The sequence below is a fragment of the Leopardus geoffroyi genome, chromosome A3 (genome assembly GCF_018350155.1).
Source record: "Leopardus geoffroyi isolate Oge1 chromosome A3, O.geoffroyi_Oge1_pat1.0, whole genome shotgun sequence".
NCBI classification, from domain to species: domain Eukaryota; kingdom Metazoa; phylum Chordata; class Mammalia; order Carnivora; family Felidae; genus Leopardus; species Leopardus geoffroyi.
This window is the reverse complement of record NC_059336.1, coordinates 135,505,739-135,528,016: the sequence shown is the minus strand read 5'-3', so window position 1 is coordinate 135,528,016 and position 22,278 is coordinate 135,505,739. Positions and strand designations below refer to the sequence as shown.

The window sequence follows — 22,278 nt, the reverse complement described above, 5'->3', positions numbered from 1 at the left end:
TGTTTTCTTATAGGTGTGCTAGTGCTCCAGTTTCAATAAATCCTATCCCAGGGGTCCCTGGGTGGCTCAGTTGGTTAAGTGTCCAACTTTGGCTCAGGTCATGATCTTGCGGTTTGTGAGTCTGAACCCCGCGTCAGGCTCTGTGCTGACAGCTCAGAGCCTGGAGCCTGCTTTGGATTCTGTGTCTCCCTGTCTCTCTGCCCCTCCCCTGCTCTCTCTTTCTTTGTCTCTCTCTCAAAAATAAATAAACATTAAAAAATTAAAAAAAAAAATAAATAAAGCCTATCCTGGGTCCACACCCTTCTTCACAGTCAATGAATGCCCCATGTAGCTGACATCTCTACTAGCTTTAGGCATCTCCTACTTTCCAGCTGATAGTAGTTACCTGAGCCCCTTTGATGGAAGAGATGCTTTGCCCTTTTATGAAGCCACTGTCCAACTGAGCTGGGAAGCTTTGTTAACAAATAGAGTAGTTAGAATAGATAATCCTTGCAAGATCTCTTCCTTGAAATGCCTGGATTTCCCTCCAGTTATATTCTGATAATAGCTAACATGGATACAGACTTACCGGTATTTTTGCACGTAAATCAGATCCAAACGTGAATGTAGTTGCATAAAAATCATAGAGGTTTACCTAAAAAGTAAGAAAATAAGTTGATGTATAGCAGTTTACCTATAAAGTAGGAATAATAATAATAGTAATGGTAATAACTAATAATAATACTGTCAATTGAACAAGATACCAGTAAAAGAACTTAGAACAATAAATGGCATTCAACAAATTCATCATCATCATCATCGTCACCATCATCATCACCATGATCCCACTAAGGGTGAAAGGCAATGTTGACTGTAAATTCATTTTGTGGATCCGAAAGTCCTGTGCTAATGTGACTGGTACTATCCAATTCAGTCACAGGTCATAATCTTCCCAGCCATAGGGTGATACTGTTTCTCTTTCTAAATCAGGCCATTGACAAAGTATTGAATGGGAGAAGTTATTTGCAAATGATATATCCAATAGAGGGTTAGTACCCAAAATTTATAAAGAACTGATACAACTCAATACCCCGAAAAACAAATAATCTATTAAAAAATGAGCAGAAAACATGAATAAACATTTCTCCAAAGAAGTCGTATGAATGGCCAAAAGACAGACGAAAAGATGTTCAACATCACTCATCATCAATGGAATGCAAATCAAAGCTATAAGATACCACCACACACCCATCAGAATGGCTACAATCAAAAACAGAAGAAACAACAAGTGTTGGTGAGGACTGGAGAAAAAGAAGCCCTCTTGCACTGTTGATGGGGTTATAAAACGGTGCAGTCACTGTGGAAAATAGTATGAACGTTCCTTTGAAAATTAAAAATGGAGCTATCCTACAATCCAGGAATTGCGCTGCTGGGTGTTTACACCTACGATACAAAAACACTAACTTAAAGGGATACATGCACTCCTATGCTTATTGTAGCATTATTTACAATAGCCAAACTACAGAAGTAGCCCAAGTGTCCATCGGTTGATGAATGGATAAAGAAGATGTGGTATACAGATACAATGAAGTATGATGTGGCCATCAGAATGAAATCTTGCCATTTGCAAGAACATGGATGGAGCTAGAGAGTATAATGCTAAGTGAAATGAGTTAGGGAAAGACAAATACCATATGATCTCACTCATATGTGGAATTGAAGAAACAAAACAAGGGAACAAAGGGGGGAAAAAAAGAGACAAACCAAGGAACAGACTCAACTATAGAGAAGAAACTAGTGGTTACCAGAGGGGAGGTGGGCGGGGGAACAGGTGAAATACGTAAAGGGGATTAAAAGAGAATACTTCTCATGATGAATAAAAATAAAATAGAGTGATAATAAGATAAATTCCTAAAAAATAAATAAATCAGGCCACTGAAATTCTTCCTATTGAATGGTAGAAATTATTCATATCATATTATATTCTGTTTTGATCCAAAAAGACACATAGACAATTCCTCTGTTGTTATTATTGGAAACATTTAATTTCTTTTAAAAATGTATCTTTATTAGAGGGTCACAAATCTGGTTCCCCATACAAATTCAAAATCAGGAATGAAATGTGCTGGGAAGAAAACTCTCTAATGTGTCCAAAGGCATCTATAAATCACTTGGATTTGTGCCACATGTGAAATCACCCAGTTTTAGTGATAAAGGGAATTCTGTTCTTGTTTTTTGTTAACCAATCAGCTGGATAAACTTGATATATTTTCTTTCCTCCCTGGGCCTCAGTTTCCTCATCTATAAACCAAGGAAATTGAAGATAAACAACTGTAGGGCTTAAGCCAGTTTGATTATTATAAAATTCTATAATTCCATGAGTCCTGCTCAGTCTCTAACCTCCAATCAAATCACAATGTGTTCTAATGCCATAGTAACCCAGGTGCACGGCACAGCAATTAAATCAGAGAGCACACAAACAATGCCCAGCTAACAAAGCTGGGGGGTCAACCCAACAGGTGGTTTCTATTAAGACAGATTCTAGATTCTACTTTTAAAGCTACAGGTGCATTAATTTTTTTTTAAAGGCAACCCCTCTATAGAACCCATTAACGAAGGATGCAAGAATTAAATGTCATTATCATCATGAACAAATTTGACGGTATCTGTCACAACTTTATCTGAGGCTTTAGGGTCGGGGACTGACGAGCAACCCTTTTACACTAAGATTAAAGCCATTTGCAGCAAAAGACCACGTGCTTCCCCCCCCCCCCCACCCAGCTCCCTACGTGACATGAAGACACTGATTAAAGAATCACTGTTATTTCCTTTGAGCTGGAGAAATGACAATGCTTTGCGATGCTGCTACCTTGACTAATGTATAGGGTGCATCACTGAAGAGCAGAAAAAACAAATATGCTTTTCTTGATTCTAAATATATGTACTTTTAATCTCTGTATTCAGCCTATGTAACAACCCACCAGGGAAGAAAATCAAATTACATACTGTACACATAAACCTCAAAAAGTACTGATTACTGATTAGAGAAAGAAAAAAAAAAAAAGGTAGGGTAGAATTCCAAAAGGAACCATGGAAAGGCATAGGTCTGAGCTGTTAAGAACTTATTACCATAGTGCTGCTCTCAGGGAAATGAAACACATCGATATGTATTTTAATTAAAGTATGAAGTGTGCAAGCAAATGCCACAGAGTTCTTAGTCAGCACCTTTAAAAAAATCTTTTATTTTATCTTTGTTGAAACCAATTGCAAAATGATTTATTTGCCCGGAAACTCATGATTTGTGAGACTGTATAAATCAGCCATTTGCAGTAATTCCTTCAAGTGGCAACATATTTGCATGTGGTATGGTGGTGACTTATGATTTTGGAAGAAATTCATTAGTTTTATGAGAAACTAAAACGCTTGTGGACGAATGAAATATAAACGTATGACCTGAAGCTCTATTTCTGCAGCAAAGCATCTGAAGACTTAGTCTTACTTCAGACACATTAAATTAAATGTACATATTGTGTAGCTTTCAATGCACGTTACATGACCATGAGCTCATTAACAGTTCTCTCACTCTTGCTAACCAAGTAGTTTTCTCTGAAAATTGTATTTTATTGGGAATTAAACACAATATTGTATGAACCTAAATTATGCTTCTAATTAGTTACTGGTTCGACCTGAATCAAAGAAAGCCTAGACAAGTCCTTGTGTTTTGAAATAAGATATAGGAGACTTTCATGGTTTGGAGTATTCACCTCATCAAAGAGATCCACGTCCTCGAAAGAAAACTGCACAGAGTAAAGATTGAACGCATTGAATATTTGGAAGAATCTCGTCAGTCAGTCGTAATGAATTTGCATCATTGTGTTAATCCGGAAGTTTGTTCTTGCGAACTTACAAGCAAAGAGGACATCCATTATTGCTGTGTGTACAGGCAAAGCACATTAAGTTTGGGCATTGTGCAGAGAGCCTCAGGATTGCAAACCCAGAGGAGAGAAAGTCCTTGGCTGACAGCTGCTTCCTTGCCGGGCGGATACATTGATTCACCCAGGAAGCGTGGACTTGGGGCCCCAGAGGCCAAGCAGACTGTATCAGCGTATGGAGAGCTTTAAGCAAATTTCACAAAATTCTGAGCATGTTTTTATTTTGTTGTATATTTTTCACCCTTGTTTCGTAATGCAGAATGCAAATTCTTCAGAAGTTCTCGGAGATTCAGTGTTGCATTACACTGATGATCGGCCCGATGGACCTTTCTGTTCACACCCCTGGAGGGGTGCATGATACGCTGTCACAAGGTCAGTATGACTGAAGTCTGTTGCACCTGGAAGTCCTTGCGTGGTTACGATTTCAGAACTAGAGAATTTTCCAAAGTGATTTCTTTTTATGTTTAAAAAAAAATTCTTTTTTAATGTTTATTTATTTTTGAGAGAGAGAGAGAGAAACTGAGTATGAGTAGGGGAAGGGCAGAGAGAAAGGGACACACAGAATCCGAAGCAGGCTCCAGGCTCCGAGCTCTCAGCACAGAGCCCGACGTGGGGCTCAAACCCACAAACCATGGGATCATGACCTGAGCCGAGGTCAGACACTTAGCCAACTGAGCCACCCAGGTGCCCCTCCAAAGTGATTTGTGATCATGTATGAAAATATTACTCCCACCCAAGCATGCTTTTGAGTGTCCATCTTGAACACGGGAAGCTTCAAAAACTTAAACAAATGTGTTTTGTTTATTGTTCTAAGTTTACTCTGGCTTATTAATTTCTTGTTTTATGCCAGTTTGGGAATATTCCATGCTTCAGTCTTGGAACGGCAATATATCTGTGTTCTATTTTCAGTTCAATATCATAAAAGCTTACTGGGCTGTGCCATAGCTGAAGCTCAGCCAGGCGGTGGGGGAGACAGGTCGTCAGTCCCAGCCTTCAAAAGATTACAGCCTTATTTTTTTTTTAATTTTTAAACTTTTATTTATTTTTGAGATATAGAGAGAGAGGCAGAGAGGGAGGGAAACACAGAATCCAAAGCAGGCTCCAGGCTCTGAGCTGTCAGCACAGAGCCCGACCCGGGGCTCGAACCCATGAACCGTGAGATCATGACCTCAGCCGTAGTTGGATGCTTAACCGACTGAGCCATCCAGGTGCCTCTGGCTTCTAGTGGGAGTTTCTAATGGAATACATAATTTTTCCATTGAGGGCAAAAGAATCTTCTCTTTTTTCTCCTTAGGCTGTTGGACGGGTTTTGTTAGTGTTCATTTCTCTGAAGCAGTGGCACTTGGGGAGTTCTGGTTTTACACAAGGATGTCGCCTCCCATCCCCTACCTCTCATGGGCTTGAAGACTTGTCCCCCATTTGTGCGTGGTCATGAAGGCTTTAGCTCCAGAGCATTCATGGCACTCCAGCACTCTAGCAGCAAAAGGTTTGAGCCTCACTCTCTGGCCTTCCAGTGCTGCTTCACGTCTGGTAATACAGATTTTGTGTTTTATTACAGTCTCAGCTATGCATTAGAAACAAGTTGAGGACATCTTGAGGAGAGGGAAAAGGCAACTCATACTTGGGGGGAAGATACTTGCACCACGTATTTGTCAAAGGACCCACATCTAGAACATTTAAAGAGCTCCTGTGTTTGAGGAATAGCAGGAAACATATGGCAGGTAGAGGACAAAGGCAAAGGAGAGAGTAGTGGGAGGCAAGGGTCCAGAGGCCCACAAATGATGCCAATGTGACACAAAGAACAGCTCACAGCAGGTTATGGCAGAAAGTAGAGAAAACGTTTTCAATGAGCATTTCTATATAAGGGAGCAGAGAAGGGAAGACGTGTGGTCACAAGAAGCTTTTGTTTTTGTGTATAAAAGGGAGAAAAATAGTAGTATAATCGTATCAATAGGACTGGCTCAGTGGGGTCGGGAAGGATAAAGAGGGAAAGAGGAAGATGTCCGTTGGTCTAGTGACTGCCCTTGGGGAGGGGAGAAGGTGAGAGAAACGGAATGTGAGTCAGGGGGTTGCCAGAACCAAGGACTTGAGGATTCCCCAGTCCCGAGAGAGAAGGCAGAGAATAAAGGCACAGCTATAGGCTGGTAGAGTTGGCACTGGGAGGCTTGGAAACTCTTCTGATAGCTGCAATTACATCAGTAAAATACCAAGCGAAGTCAGTGGATAGTGAGGATGGAGAGGAAGGTGCTGGAGGTATGAGGAGAAAGGAGGGGGCACGGAATAGTGATCTGGAAGGGAAGGCGCAGGGAGACGAGGCAGTATTATGATGGCCAGACGGTAGTAATGCGACAGTCGAAGCTCTTGACCTGAACTTTAACTTGACAGCACTCAGGGCGGCTGCATGCTTTTCTCCCGAGGTGGTTGATGCGTGAGCAGGGGGCACAGTAGGTGGAGAGTTAGGTTTCCCTGTGCTGTGGTTTTGCCAACCGAGGATGATGAAACACAAGGGGGTGAGAGGCTGAAGGTGAACGAATGCAAGGGATTCACAGTAAGGGTTGACCAGGGAATTGCAGGTGGTGGGAAGGAAGACCGGACAGCAAGGGAGTGAGGGACAGGGGAGGGTGGTAGGACCCATGGATCGGTGGCGATATTGGGATAGAAAGACTAAGTGCTGAGAATAGGAGAGGGAGTGGCCTGCAGAGATGAGAGCCGGTGGTGGGAGAACCCAGTGCTTGAAGGAGCCATGCCCGTTGCTAATGGCATAACCTTGGCGTCCATGGATGACAAAATCACTGGGCAGGAGGTTGAAGGACTGACCATACAAGACTTTAACAAAATCGTCTCTAAATCCCCAGTAATTAAACCAAAAGTATTATGGGAGAGGGCAGTGGACAGAAGCCCAAATCATCAAGGAATGGAGACTGTCGGGTAAGTATGAATTTGATCCTGTTTCTTGAATCTTCTTTGTGTCCCGTCTTAGCTACTTCAGGACTTGGTCATCTCTCCATCCCAGGACGCCGTCTGTAAATGCCTCCTAGCTGGATTTGGTCTTTATGCAGCCAGACTTTTCCTCTCCCACTCCATTCTTCATGCAGCGGTCTGACTGTGTATCTGCCTATAGCCTGACAACCTCTTGGAGACTCCCCGTCCCCTGTAAGAGATGTCTGAATTCCTCACCCTGGGACTCTGGGTCTTTTGTGACCTGGTGGCTGCCTACCTTCTCATTGTCCCCTCTCACAGTGGCATTTCAGCCACAGAACACTGTGCATTTCTGCTCGTGGTATGCATCATCACATGACTGCACCTTCCCTCGGCTGGGACTGCCTCTCCCCTTCCATCTGTGTGCTCAGTTCCTTGTCTAGCAACACTGAGCACATCAGTGGAGTCTCCATTCAAGGGTCACACTTCCAGGGAGCCCTCAAAGCTGGGATGGTCGATGCATTACACCCTGCGTGCAGTTTTTCTGCGAAGCTTGCCAGCAGGTCATGAATATTTGTGAAATGCAGGAATAATTGAATAACTGGTCTTTTTTTTTAACATATATACTTTGGGGGAACTTAGAACGTATAGCAAATTAGACCCTTTGAGCCTCAATCTTGTGTTTTTAAAATACTTGTTTTAATATTTGAAAGCAAGTGAAAAGGAAGTAAGCTTAAAATAGTATTTTACCGTACTCTCCTTGGTTTCGAACAAGCCAAGAGTGAACTTGAAAGTCCTGAGACTTTAAAGAGGTAAGCAGGTCCAATGCTCCTGAAAATATCCACTGCCCAGTACCAGTTGATATTTGCACACTGTTACCAGGGTCTGAGTGATTCGTTAACTGTCTGCCACGAGATGCTTTTGCAGCGGAATGGAGAGCGAGCCCATTCCAAAGCATCCTGCTTAGTTCCGCCGAAATGGTGTCTGCTAGCCAGACTTTTTGATGGTTTTCCATGTGTTGATTCACATCCTGGCACAAAGTCCTCATCTCGGGGCATGTGGGACAGCACCGGCCACTTGCTTCATGGTATCAGTTGGGGAGACTGAGGCACAGGGAGAGTGCTGAGTCGCTAAAGCCACATAGCAGCTCCCTGCCCTTGATCGGTCTGTGACTCCTGGCTCCCACACTCGGCCCTCCGCTGCCCCTCGCTCGCCCTTACCACTGGTTTTTAGCCCCATCTTTGGTTTGAATCATTTCGATTCCAGCTTTGTTCTCAAAATTAAGTTCCTTCCTACGCCACAGTATTCTTCAGGTTTGTCTTTCCCAGAAAGGTATTTTTTTTTTTTTTTTTTTTTTTTTTTGCCTCTCCCTTCCTGGTGGAAGAGAATCAGCATGTGTTGTGGTATTATTATTTAAATGTTTATAATCTGCCATTTTCTGCACACCACGTCCCCAGCAGCGTCGAGTCAGACGGCCTCACACAGGTATCGTCTGTTCCATCTGGTCCTCGCGGTGCCGCAGGCGGGCCCTGTATGGTGCGGCAGCTGAAGGTCCATATGGTCTCAGGTGTAGCCCCAGGTAAAGCATATTGCAGAGTGCCAGTCCGCGGGCCCTGAGGCGGGAATACTGCCGGGAGGCACACATCTGAGTGAAGTGGCCACCGCTGTGCCAAAATCAGAGGGCAGAAGGTGTTCTTGGCCTCGGGGATGGTCTGGCCTTCCAGGACCGGTCGGGGACCAAGAAGCCATACTGAATCGCAAATGTCAGCGCCTAAGCGGCATCCAGAAAACTTCCTCTTCTCTTTCCCTGCTCTCAGCCCTCCTAAGTCAGGCGACAGAAGACAGAAGTCAGGCGAAGGGAGACAGGGCGCCCGACGCCCAAAGTGGGGCATCGTGAGCTTAGCGTTTTCTGCAGAGTTGGCCTTGTCGCGTTAGGTATTTTGTTCTTTGTTTCCTTTCTAAGAAGACAGTATTGCTAAAGGACGTCTGCTTTGGAAGCTAGAGTTCTTTTCCTTATTTTAGTCCAGACTTTATCGTTGGAGTCTCCACGTGATGATTTGTTCTCATCAATCTTTGCAAGATAAGAATTCCATCTGAGATGTTAAAGTTCTCTGATCAACACAGGGAAGGATACAAAAAGAGGCACTTCACAGTGATTTTCGTGGGAGGTCACTCCCCCCTCCCTTGTCCTCAAGGGCATCCGACCTCCCTGCTACTCGTCTTTGCCAAAGATGCCACCTTTGGACCTCTCTTCGGGGACACTTCTCTCTGGGGCCACTAAAAAGCCCTTGTGACCACACTTTACCATTCCATATAAATCTCTGAATCTTTTAAAGTAAATTTAAAAGTCATCCATAAGGCCTGAGGATAACTTTATAATGAAGCTTCCAAGGGTATTCAAGGAATTGCATTACATTTTTGGTGTGAAATTGGCAAGTCTTTTTTAGAATGCTTGGAATTTAGTTGAATCCCCAAAGCAAAGAAACTATTAATGCATACCTATTTGTGGGCCCTGACAAAATGGACAAACCAAAGAATTTTAAGAACCTTCATTTTTATGTCTATATCGGAACATTTAAAAAATACACCGGAGGTACTCGTTTTATTTTATTTATTTTATTTTCTAACGTTCACAAATCCATGTGGTTTTATGGCGACAAGTCCGTTTGCTTTATGACACCGCACCAGCCCAAACTTTACCAATGGCCAATATCCAAGCGCATAAAGGGAGTTTATGGTTGCTGTCACTTCCTGTACTCCTCAGTGGGCAGAGAAAATTGCACATTAAACCACCCAAATATTTAGCAGCAACATAACTGGTGGGTTGAACCCAAGGAGCAAAGCTCAGAGAGGCAATGTGGCAAAGATTTTATAAGGAATGTGCATTTTTGGAATGGAAGATACAGTCTTTGAGTTCATAAGTCGTGTAGGATTGTGAAAAGGTATGGAAGTGTATGTCATAACCGAAGCAAAACGTGCTAGAGACAATGAGACAAAAATAGAACAGCCCCCATTTTTGTCATTATCCTCAGAGAGGGAACTTTGTCTGAGACCAGACAACCAGCATGCAGAGGAGCAAGTCGGCCTCTAAATCCCCACTTCTCAGCCATCACACACGCTAACCTCACCCCTTGTGGGAGAAAGACAGCGCTAGTTTGTAAACACCACCAGGAGAGGCGGGGTCCTCAGGGCGCCTCAAGATATTGAAATGAATTTTGGAATCCTGAGATCAACAACAGAGGGTAAGGTTTTTATAGAAAATTAAAGTGGAACTAAGAAAAACATGTATAAATTGGGTTTGAAACATATTTTATTATTATTTTTTTAATGTTTATTTCTTTACTTTTGAGAGAGGATGTGAGCAGGGGGGAGGCAGAGGGGGTGACGCAGAATCCGAAGCAGGCTCCAGGCTCCGAGCTGTCAGCGCAGAGCCCGACACAAGGCTTGAGCACATGAACTGTGAGATCATGACCTGAGTCGAAGTCAGACACTTACCCCACCGAGCTACCCAGGCGCCCCTGAAACGTAGTTTTTAAATGAGTATCTTACAATTAAATACAATTTAAAAATGCTCCATTGGAGTGTGCCTTCCCAGCTACTTTGTAACTAGACACTGATGACTTTCACCAGCATCAGAGCAGGACTCAGAGGTCAGGACCTGGACTCCGCAGCCCTGAAGCTTCCGGTTGCAAAGGTGAATGTGGCTCCTTTTCTAAGCAGAGCATGCTTCCAAGATCAGAGTTAACTTCCGTGCCAAGTGATCGCACTCTGAGGTCCAGTTCACCGTGAGCAACAGTATACACAGTGTCTATGTCTGTTCACAGTCTGACTGCATGACTGATCTCCAATTCTGGGCTCCCCTGGAAGGTAACTGCCTCGTGTCCTCTCCTGGGCTTGCCCTGCACTCAGTCTGCAAGGTGCACTGAGGGAGAAACCCTGTCTTCTGCCCAGGCCTCCACAGGCTGGGCACCAGCAAAGCAACAGTGGTCTAGAGATGTCTGCAGAAATGGAGATCGAGGCAAATAAGGGGTTAAAAGGAAAGGAAAAAAAGTTGAGAAAAACTGCAACAGCAAAAGTGAATCCTCATGTAAACTCTGGACTTTGGGTGATAACGATGGGTCAATGTAGGTTCGTCAGTTTTAACAGCTGTATCGCTCTAGTCGGGGATGTTGCTAATGGGTGAGGCGGTACCTACGTGGGGGCAACAAGTGTATGAGTAAGCTCTGCACCTTCCTCTCAATTTCACTGTGAACCCAAAACTGCTCTGAAATAACGACTTGGGGCGCCTGGGTGGCTCAGTCAGTTGAGCATCCGATTTCGGCTCGGGTCGTGATCTCACGGCCCGTGAGTTCGAGCCCCGCGTCGGGCTCTGTGCTGACAGCTCAGAGCCTGGAGCCTGCTTCGGATTCTGTGTCTCCCTCTCTCTGCCCCTCCCCCATTCATGCTCTGTCTCTCTCTGTCTCAAAAATAAGTAAACATTAAAAAATAAATAAAAAATAAGTAAAATAATGAAGACCTAAAAAAACGGGCAATTGTATAATCAGAGTATTTGAATCAATTGCTGGAAGGAGTTAAATATCAGCAGTTTTGCTGATATTACTGAGATTAAATAGGAATGAAGAAGAAAGAAATGAAGGTTAACTATAAGCGTATATTTATGGGGGGGGGGGTGTCTAAGGTAAAAGGAGTGCTGAGGACATCCCAGGATTGGCCTCAGAAAAACTGCCTCAGGGTGGGCCAGAGAACTCATTTTGGACATCAAGTTGCCAACCTGGTCAGCTAGGTATTAAATTCTTTATTACTTTCCAAGTAGGTAACAGTGTTACACTAGATCATCTATGACTCTGAACACAGTGAAATAGGAAACCTCTTTTTCTTCCTCTGAGTTACCTGCCTGTGAGATCAGTCTCGATGAAACCTTGGAGGCATTCATGTAGTTAAAGTGCCTTATGTTACTCTCTTTCTTTGCTTCTTCCCGTTCAACGGTGAAGGATATCTAGATTTCAAATCCCTCAACCAGCCGGTTATTCGCCAACTTTCATTGGGGACCTGCCCTGGGCGACTTGGGCCAATGGGAAGCTTATTCTCTACCTAGCCTTTAGGCTCCCACGTTCTGTGATTAAGAAGCTCGTTAATTCTGGGATCTCTTTCACTCTGAGTCCTTAGCTACATGCATTTCCTGCCTTCTCTGTCATCTCACACTTCCCCAAATGTCGGTGCCTTCAACATGGGCCTTCCTCACCCAGAATCAAGCCCGGTGTTCTCAATATTTATAATACAGCCCACTCTGCTGCTACAATATTCCTTATAATACGAAAATAATAATGTCCGCTTTCCAAGAAGTGTATGTTTTTGAAACACATCCAAAAATGCATTTTCCTTTGCACTTCTGTTGCCTGTGTTTACACTGTGGATGTTTTAGCTCGGGTATTGTGGGCTGTTGTTATAGAAGAAGGTGTTCAGGGACACCATTGGCCCAGAAGATTCTTCTTGAGACGCGGTTGCTTTATAACTCACTTGTGTCACTGAGACCTACCATGACTGAGGCTTAATTGGCTCTGATGCACCGTGAATGGCAAAGAAGCTGGTTGTTTGGGTCGTTGCACAGGGCATCATGCTGTTCAGCCTCTTCAAACAAAGGACCGGCCGAGTAGCAGTGCTATCAAAGGCTTGCAGATGGGGACGGTGTGCCGAAGGGCTCCTGCTTGGGTAGGCATGGAGAGAAGTCGCCCTAGCCTGCTGTTTGGGCTTACCAGCACCCAGACTGCTGATAATGCTCACTTCTGGGCATTTCACTTGCGAATCCTCAGTGAGGGCAGAGAATGGCATCTTCTTCTAATCCAGGCTTCCAACCGGCAGAGGAGCTGCTGGGTGAGAAGAGAAAATTCTAGAAGGGGAACAGAAAGAAGAAAAGATGAAGAGCTTGGGTGGATAGGAAGACTCAAAGAAAGGGACAAGTGGGTATTCAATTTCCTTGGAACTCACCAAAACCCTCAGGGGCAGGGATTTCCTCCTTAACACGGAGGTGCGAAATCCTATTCAAGAAAAGAGGTATTAGGTTCCGGGTGATGTGATTTTCTGTTGGTGCCGCTCCTGACTTACTCTTCAAGGCGATTGTGCAAGCTGTTCCAATTCTTAGGTCCAAAAAGGGGGTTATCTTTTCTGTTCATCCAAGGCAAAGACCGTTTCTCTGAGAAGGCTCCTTGTCTTTCACAGAACATTGCTTTCCCACACCTGGTTTGGGGTCCTCTTCTGTCTATCGTGGAGGCCGTCCCCCGAACGGGCACAGTGGTGTGCACCAAGCAGGTGCTCAGAAGGTGTTGGCCGAGTTGATTTTCACGTGGGTATTTTGAACGCTCGTCATGGAACGGCCCTTGGAGGTGCCCTGTTCCAGCGTCCCCACTTAGAGAAGAGGCTGTGAACTTCAGGGCACCGCCGTTGACGGGAAATGCTTGTAGCGTGTGCGTGAGGTACACCTCAGAGGAGGGGAATCCAGAAATGCAAGGAGCACTTCATCAGAGAAAATTCTACGCACAATAATAAAAGCAACCCCCCAACTCCTCACAGCAAGAGCCACAGATGGGACAAGAGAAGCAAGTGAAGGGCCTGTTCATGTGTCAGATATTATTTCCATGGCCGAGGCAAAATTAACAATCCAACATAAAGCATTTGAGAACAGAATACTAAAAATGAATCTTGAAATGAGACACAGACATTTCTTTTTATATTTATAATTATCTCAAGCCCTCCCTTAAGATTTCCTGCAAGGGATAAAAACAGACGCTTGAGTAATAGGTATTACTTGTGTCTTTTACAAAGTTGCGAGTTCCATGAGATCCGGAGTTTTGTTCCCCTTTACAAGGCTGCCCCCGTGACCACCTCTACCCTGCCGCTCTACACACATGGGCACACACACAGGCACACGCGGAGACACACACATAGACACGTGGGGACACACACGAGCACCCACAGATGGACACACACACATGAGCATACATGGGTAAACAGAGACATACATAAAGAGACACACATGGGTACACACCCATGGGCACATACACGGGGGCACACACATGGGCACACACACACAGACACACTCATGGGACACACACCTGAGCACACGCAGGAACACGCGGTGACACACACACCTGGACACATACACAAGGGCACACACACGTGGGCACACACATGGACACGCACACATGCCCTTGCCTGACACGGTGGCTGGTACAACACAGGTGCTCAGTACCTTTTGAAAGGGAGGGCATCCTTCAGTCATTTAACAAATATTATTAAGAAATTACTCTGGGCGAGCACTCTGCTGGTGTTTTCACCCCGAGTAAGATGAATTGTTTGCCTTCAACAGGTTCATAATCTGGTGGACGAGTAGACATTTCTTGTCTATAAATTTCAGTAAAAGAGCATGAAGGAGTCCCCAAGGAAGAGTTAGTTAAACCTAGTCAGCCAGCACAGACCAAGCTGTCAAACTAATTCCAAGGTAGAGATTTTCCGGGTAGACTGGGGGACAATGTCATCAATGTGGATTGAACATCAGGAGACATATTGTAGACACACAACAGAGATCTCAGCCCACTGCAGTGACTAACCGGTCATTCATATTCTACACGGCCCTCCGCTCCCGGAGGTCAGGGACTCTGGAGCTGCCATGCATCCCTATGGCCCCAGAGCTTAGAACAGTGCCTAGCAAACAGCCAGCACTCAATAAATGCTGCTGGATGAATACAGGCAGCACCAGATGAATGGCCCCAAAGAGATTGTCAGATCATTTGCGTAATGTCTCCTACCTCATTTTAAATACCTGGCATTTGACCCAATCTCCCCACATATGGCTTATCTACAACTGGGGGTAAAAATCAAAAAAATTCTGCTGAAGTTACTTAAATTTCCAAGGAGAGAACAGATGGTGGTTTTAAATAGTTATGGGAAGAAATTAATGGGAAAGAAGACAATGGCAAGAAAAATCAACGCTCTCTCTGTGGGTATAAATCTGGGTGAGGCCAGAAGAGGGGCCTACTCTTTGGACCAAGTTTCTCCTGCAATCAATCCACAAGCTGCAGCCACAGATTCTGTGACACCCAGTGACATTCACTCCAACTGGCAAAGAGAATGTGACAAGCAGGCCTATTTTTAAGTGGCAGTTGAATCGAATTCATGTCAAGAAAAGAAAAGGGTCGGGTAGGAGAGTGCAAGGGAGAGAGAGAGGCTTTCACAGATGCCCTGCTCTGAAGAGTCCCATCAGGACGTCCCGGAAGGCTGCTCCCTGTTTGGGAAACGTCAGGGCAGGAATGAAGGAAAGTTCAGTCCAGGAGTTGTTGGAAGACAAAGCTCTCTGGCCTCCAGTTGTCCCGAGCCCTGAACTCTGCACGGATTTCTTTGAATGCAGGCAGGGCCAGACAGCTGGGTCGTTCTGGTGGTCCTGGGGTGTTGTGAGGCCACCCAGATGCCCTAAGTGGCCCGGAACACTCAGCCCCTTGTAACCTTGGCCACGTTCACACATGTGCTCAGGACCCCTGTGGTTCAACAGCTGGTGCCTTCATGGGTCTGTGTTTGTAGGGGGAGAGGAAGGAGAAGGAAAAGGGGGTGCGAGCCACTGGGTCTTGGGTCAGCTCTGAGTATGTATCTGGGTCTAGAGCACGGTTTAAATCCTTAACTTTTCTGTAGTCTGGAGAAACCCCCAAAGTTCAGGTGAAGAAACGGTAAACAGAAATAATGGAAAAAATCAGAATTTTATTTTCAATAGGTTTGAGGGATATGCCAGAAAAAAAGGAACCTTCTTGTAGACTTCGTACCATATTAGAGTTAAAAGTTTCAGAAATCATCATCATAAGGAAACTGCAGGACAGTGAGCAGAATTATAAAATCAGGGTCATTAACCAGCCTTCTTTCTGCTATCAGTTTCCTCAGGGAGACAGATTTTGTCCTTGCATGGGGACCAGAATGAGGTGCAGGAAATCTTCTAGAAGAGCCTTGGTTTACAGGGAGGGAAAAGGGCAGTGTTGTGTGGGGGAGGGGGTCCCTCTTCTGGACATTAGCATAGCTTGGCTTACAGCTCCAGTTTCTGGAGTTTTCTGAGGCCGCCGTTCTTGGTTCATGAGTTTAACAGGGGAAAAACAAGCCACTTGTGTATGATGGTTAATTTTATGGGTCAACATGACAGGGCTAAGAGTTGCCCAGGTAGCTGCTAAAACATTACTTCTCGGTGTGTCTGTGAGGGTGTTTCTGGAAGAGGTTGACACTTGAACGAGCAGCCTGAGTGAGGAAGATGGGAAAATACCCTCACCAAGGTGTGCAGGCATCATTCAATCCACTGGAGGCTTGACTAGAACAAAAAGGTGGAGGAAGGAGGGATTCATTCTATCTGCTTGAGCTGGGACATCTGTCTTCCTCTGTCCTTAGACGTCAGGTGCTCAGACGACAGGCTGTGGGACTTCTCCACCTCCGTCACCATGTGAGCCAGTTCCTATAATGAATCGTTTTCTATGTAACTGTATCTCTATTATTTCTGTCTCTATCTCTGCCTCTCCCTCTCCCTCTCCCTCTCTCTCTCCCTCTGTCTCTGTATCTGCAGTGGACAAAGTCAGGGTGGTCATTGCTTTCCTGAGCAGGCCATAGGCTTCCTCCTTCCACACTCCAGAGCTACCTATGCTCACTGGCTCCCATGATCAGAATTCTCCATGTTGGAGGAGCGCCCGGGTGGCTCAGTCGATGGAGCGTCCGACCTCAGCTCAGGTCATGATCTCCCAGTTTGTGTGTTCAAGCCCCGCGTCGGGCTCTGTGCTGACGGCTCGGAGCCTGGAGCCTGCTTCGGGTTCAGTGTCTCCCTCTCTCTCTGCCCCTCCCCCACTCATGCTCTGTCTCTCTGTCTCAAAAATAAATAAACATGAAAAAAAAAAAAAAAGAATTCTCTGTGTTTGGGTGTGAGAGTCACAGGTAGGGCAAGGTGCAACGCTCCAGGGAAGACGGGCACGGAGGGACCTTGAAGAACTTGTAAGGAGACACAGGTGGAGCACCTCTGCTCTCTGCTGCAGTGTCTTGAGCCAGGAGGGGGACACGGGGTCTTGCTTTCCTGAGATTTAGTCTCGTTTTGCTGGATCTCCGGCATAAGGTGCTTGTGGTTTTATCTCTGCAGACCACACGTGTCCTCAACTGTCCCTGCTCCACAGACAGAAATCAGGGCTTTGTCTAGGTCTGTGCACAGGGAGTACCCACTATCCAGCCACACCTGACACCTGGCCTCACTGTAGCCACAGGGCCCCCGTGGCGGTGACATACGGAGGGCGTAAATGTCCGGGAGGGGCCCTCGCACCATGTGGCATCTTTGAGGAATGTCCTGCAGCCTCCCCTGTGTCTGCACACCCTCTTTCTCCCTGCCCCTTCTCTGTCTCCAATGGGGAAAGACAAAGGTATATGCTACCCCTCCTCTCGGGGGATGCTCAGCGAGGTTTACTTGCCAAAGGCTCGCCCTAAAATCCGTATTTTCAGCATTGATACCTCAATAACGTTATTGGTATTTCAAAAACTTTCAAATTTGTAGACACTACTGAGATAGGACAACTGATTTTTTTTTTCTTTCTCTCTCTCCAGCCACCTGACAGAACGCCCTGATAATCTTCAACCTGTGCACTTACACCGACCAAGAAATATACATTTCTTGAATCAGGCTGACTTTTGGGGAGGACCCGCTTTTCATCGCAGTGATAACCTGTGATCCCAAGGTATGCTTCACTTTATTTAAAGAAAACGATCCTCTCTGATTGAAATTGCTGGTCACTCGCCAGAAATGTTATGCTGTGCAGGGAGCTGGGGGTCCGTTGGATTAAGTGGTTGTCAATTGGAACTCTTTGATGTTTCAAACACGAGGGGCCAAAGTTGGGAGAAGGTAAGGTGTTCAAGGCATTCTAGAGAGGAACAAAGAACCACAATTTATTCTTTTTGTTAAGTTTTTTAATGTTTATTTCTTTTTGAGTGAGGGAGAGAGAGAGAGACAGAGCGCGAGCGGGGGAGGGGCAGAGAGAGAGGGAGACACAGAATCCGAAGCAGGCTCCAGGCTCCGAGCTGTCAGCACAGAGCCCGACGCGGGGCTCGAACTCAGGGATCGCGAGATCATGACCTGAGCTGAAGTCGGTCGCCTAACCGACTGAGCCATCCAGGTGCCCCTGAATTCTTTAAAAATTACAAACTTTAGAGGCGCCTGGGTGGCTCAGTTAGTTAAGCATCTGACTCTCGATTTCCGATCAGGTCGTGATGTCGAGGCTTGGGAGTTCGAGCCCTGTGTTGGGCTTTGCGCTGCCAGCACGGAGCCTCCTTGGGATTCTCTCTCTCTCTCCCTCTTTCTCTGTCCCTCCCCTACCTTTCTCTCTTTATTTCTCAAAATAAATATGAAAAAAATAAAAATTAAAATTAACAGACTTTAAAAAGATTAACCTGGTGTTGAAAGTGAGGTATCTGATACAGTCTGTGGTAGGACTGTGCCAACATATTCCTTCACCCTTGTGTTAGTAACTGATGCCCTGTGAACGGCAGTCACAATGTGAGAAGAGGAAGCATTTGTGTATAGACACCTGTTACAGGTTGCCTTGTGGGAGAGCTAAGGAGTGAGGGTCAGGGTCAGAGGTCTTATTTTTCATGCCCTTGTAGTGTTGGAGTTTTTTTACACGTGTAAATTTTATCCTGGAAGAAAAAGTGGGATGCACACGCATTTTCCTCCTACACCAGTGGAAGTAGGGAGTCCCGTACCTACTCTCTAGCCCTCCATGAAGAAACAGGGCGCTTTCCACCTTCCTGGTTCCTGTGGTTCATCCAGAGCCCGCAGGGTGGCAATGACGTGGAGTGTGTAATTAGGGACTGCCCGTTTGGGGGGAACACTGGGTGTACCGGACCTTAGATGAGACTGTGCTTGACACGATCATCCAGCTAGTTTGCAGAGGTGGGTTTTACAGCTGGTGTCCCTCCACAAAATAGAGGGAGGCGCTAAAAAGCCTCCCTGATGCAGTTGAATACGACAAAAGCAGCACCGTTTTTGTATTTCACAGCGGGACCTGAACCTCCTGCAGTATTCCCAATTCCTGACTCCTAAATCCCTCAGCACCTACAATCATTACTAAAATTGCCCATGTGGTACTTTGTATGCTTCGCGCGTCGCCTGCCTTCCCTTGGTGCATTTCCTTTGAAGCATCCTCTCCAGGTGTTTCCATTTTCTTCGGGCTCCCCTTGGGAGGGCCAAGCATGGGGGACCAGAAGTTTGGGGTCAGGCGTGGGCTCTCCCTAGGAGGGTGCTTTGTCCTTTCTGTCTGGATGTCAGTTTTCTTTCTGCAGTGGGAGAGGCTTGGGCAGGGCGTTCTGTTCTCTAAGACCCCCTCTGGCTTGCAGAATGGACCGCCATGTTCTAGGTCAAAGGGGAGACTGGGCACCAAGTCCCCACTGCGCCCTCTCACAGCTCAAGGGGGGTTTTGCACCTGTCTTCCTGCCCCGAGTTAGGCGTTTGGGATAAACCCAAATGCATATGTAATCCGTGATTAGGAAGGCATCTCATTATTGTTGTTGTTATTGATTTTTTTAAGTGTGTTCATTACTCAGCTTCTAAATCCATTACAAAGAACAAATACATATTTAAATATTTATTATTATCCAAGATTGTGGTCATACACTTCCTTAAGCTCCTACTTCCATCTGCTTCATGATTGACTGAACAGATGGGTGTTGCACCCAGTTCTAAAAGCCAGAATACAAAGCCTCTGTGTTTCATACTAAAAGAAACTATGTAGCAAAGGCAGAGGAAGTATACAGTTCCATCATTTCTTCTCTTGCTTCTTTCCTTTTTAGCGAGATAGGAGTTCTGTATCCAACTAGATACAGCCATAGGGTATCAGAGAAAGAAGGATGGCCATTAAATTATCTAGATCTTCTCCTGGATTTCTTGGCTCCCTTTGGCAACACTGTTCGCCCAGTCTTCCCAGCTAGAAATGGTGTTGCCACCTTAAACTCCTGCGCCTCTTGTCCTTCACCTGGGTAACTTAATTATCAACTTTCTAAGCGCTTTTACAACTGCAATATGGCTTGACTCTATCCCTCTTTCACCATCCCCAGTACTTTTGGCATATAGTCCCTGCCTTCAGCTCCTCAGTCTAACTTCGTCTTTTTTAATTTTTTTTAATGTTTATTTATTTTTGAGAGAGAGAGAGATAGAGCATGAGTGGGGAGGGGGAAGAGAGAGAGGGAGACACAGAATCTGAAGCAGGCTCCAGGCTCCGAGCTGTCAGCACAGAGCCCGACGCGGGGCTCGAACTCACGAACTGCGAGATCATGACCTGAGCTGAAGTCAGACGCTTAACAGACTGACCCACCCAGGCACCCCTCCTCAGTCTAACTTCTAAGTCTCTGAGTTTCTGTAAAACAGAGGCAGGCGGGAATGTTCTGGGGGCAGAGAGGGATAACGTGGAAATGCATAGACAAATCATAGTCTTGGGGTGTTGGCCGGGTATATGGGTAGGGGCAGAGTGTGGCCAACTTCTCATACCCCACAAGGCAGTTTGAGCTAAACGCGATGGGCTAGAGGGAGGGGGTCATCGGAGGTTTATTGAGACTACAGGAATCCCACGATTGCTTCTTCACTGGGGGAAGAAGGTTCTGCTGGAACATCAGAAATACCACTGAAAATAATTCAGTTCCTCTAGTGTCACAAAGGGGGGAGAAGGAGGAGATAGTGGGGGAACATCACCGAGATCCAGGATGTTGGATCGCACCCTTAGAGAAAGTTACTCCGTAGGCTGGCAGATCTGAACGTTTCCTTAGGAGACAGCTGGGCCATCCCCTTCACAGGGAGTATGAAACGGCAAAGTGGGAGAGTGAGTTACTTAGGTAACACAGCAGCGTAGTGGCTGAAACGAGGCTGGCCTTCCCATGACAAGGGCCACTTACCCTGGAAGCTCTAGGAAGAAGGAAATCGGGTTTAAAGAGGGAGAATGCGGGGCGCCTGGCTGGCGCAGTCGGTTAAGCGTCCGACTTCAGCCAGGTCACGATCTCGCGGTCCGTGAGTTCGAGCCCCGCGTCGGGCTCTGGGCTGATGGCTCAGAGCCTGGAGCCTGCTTCCAATTCTGTGTCTCCCTCTCTCTCTGCCCCTCCCCCGTTCATGCTCTGTCTCTCTCTGTCTCAAAAATGAATAAAACATAAAAAAAAAAAAAAAAAAGAGGGAGAATGCTTCAGGAGATATTGCGATATCCTTCGACGGGTTGTTTCTCGCCAGCTGCCTGTGACCCCCGTTACTCACAGCTTTCCTGTGTACTTCCTCCTTCTCTGCTACACGATCACCAAAGTTGGGGGATCCCTGTCTGGAAACACCGCACCCGCCTTCACATTGCCTTCAACGGCTGACTCCAGGGTAGGAGCTCCAGACCTCTCAGTCTTCAGGCAGCCGTCCATCACAGCTGCGCAGAATCAGTGCTGCTGGTCCCTCCGTCCCTTCACGTTCCGCGACACTAGACGGATGGAGGCCTGGCACCTGAGTTGTGCTGACTGCAATCACGAACCAAAGGAAAGAACTACAGACGGTAGGACAGGGCCAAGGGCAACTTCCTTTACACAGATAAGCCAAATAATTTTTTACTCATCACGTTTCCTTAGTATTGGAGAATTCTACGGAATCAGTAGTTACTTGACATCCATTAAATAAGAGATGAGACATGGTTTCTACTATTGACGAGGGATGCACGCAGAATCGTTATCCGTTATTATGTGGCCAGAATAAACAAAGGCTGTATCAGAGGTGCCACAAACGGACTTTGGAGTTACATAATTGTAATTTGGTGGGAAGGGAAAAGCCCCTTTGGAAGAAGAGGCCATTGGGCAAACCCACCAAGACATAGAGGATTTCATCAGGTGGAGCAGAGGGGAAGAACATTCCAGCGAGTTTAGGTGATGGCCGCCTGGCTTGGAGATGAAGCGTTCTTCTCAAACTTACGCTGGTACATGGAAATGACACCAACAGAAACACCACTCAGACCTGTCAATTCAATGGGGGAAAAAAAAAACAGTTGGACGAATAATTTGGCAACTAGAAGACAGAATAACCAGCTGATGCACCAAATTTTGTTCTATTTTCCAAGTTATCACATTGATATTATGCACATTCAGGCATAATTTACCTCCAAAGGGCCATTGTTTTGAGGAACAGGACATTCCCCTTTGCAGAAATAGTTACCAATAGGTTTCTGTGGGCAGCTCAGGATGTTATGAAGAAGGAATCGAAAGCAGAGAAACTGCCGTTCAGAGATGTCACACGGCCCTTTGTTCACTGTTTGCGGCAAAGCGGATGGAAAAGCGTCAGATTGTCCTTGCCAGTAGGGCGCACACTGGAGGGTCGGGAACGCCACCGTTTACCTGAACAGATGCTGGCAACACCACACCGTTCGGAGCTCTTCATCTTTTCCAACTG

The 22,278-nt window shown here is 45.8% G+C and overlaps 1 protein-coding gene across 2 annotated transcripts in view; it reads left to right on the top strand.

Annotated features, from left to right (window-relative positions):
• Positions 1 to 22,278, top strand: part of RNF144A (ring finger protein 144A) — a 367,937-nt gene that overhangs the window by 276,525 nt on the left and 69,134 nt on the right. For both annotated transcript variants that reach the window (XR_006703907.1, XR_006703908.1), the window contains exon 8: positions 17,433 to 17,563. The gene's annotated coding sequence lies outside the window, so the exon portion shown is untranslated. The remainder of the gene's footprint in view (positions 1 to 17,432; positions 17,564 to 22,278) is intronic.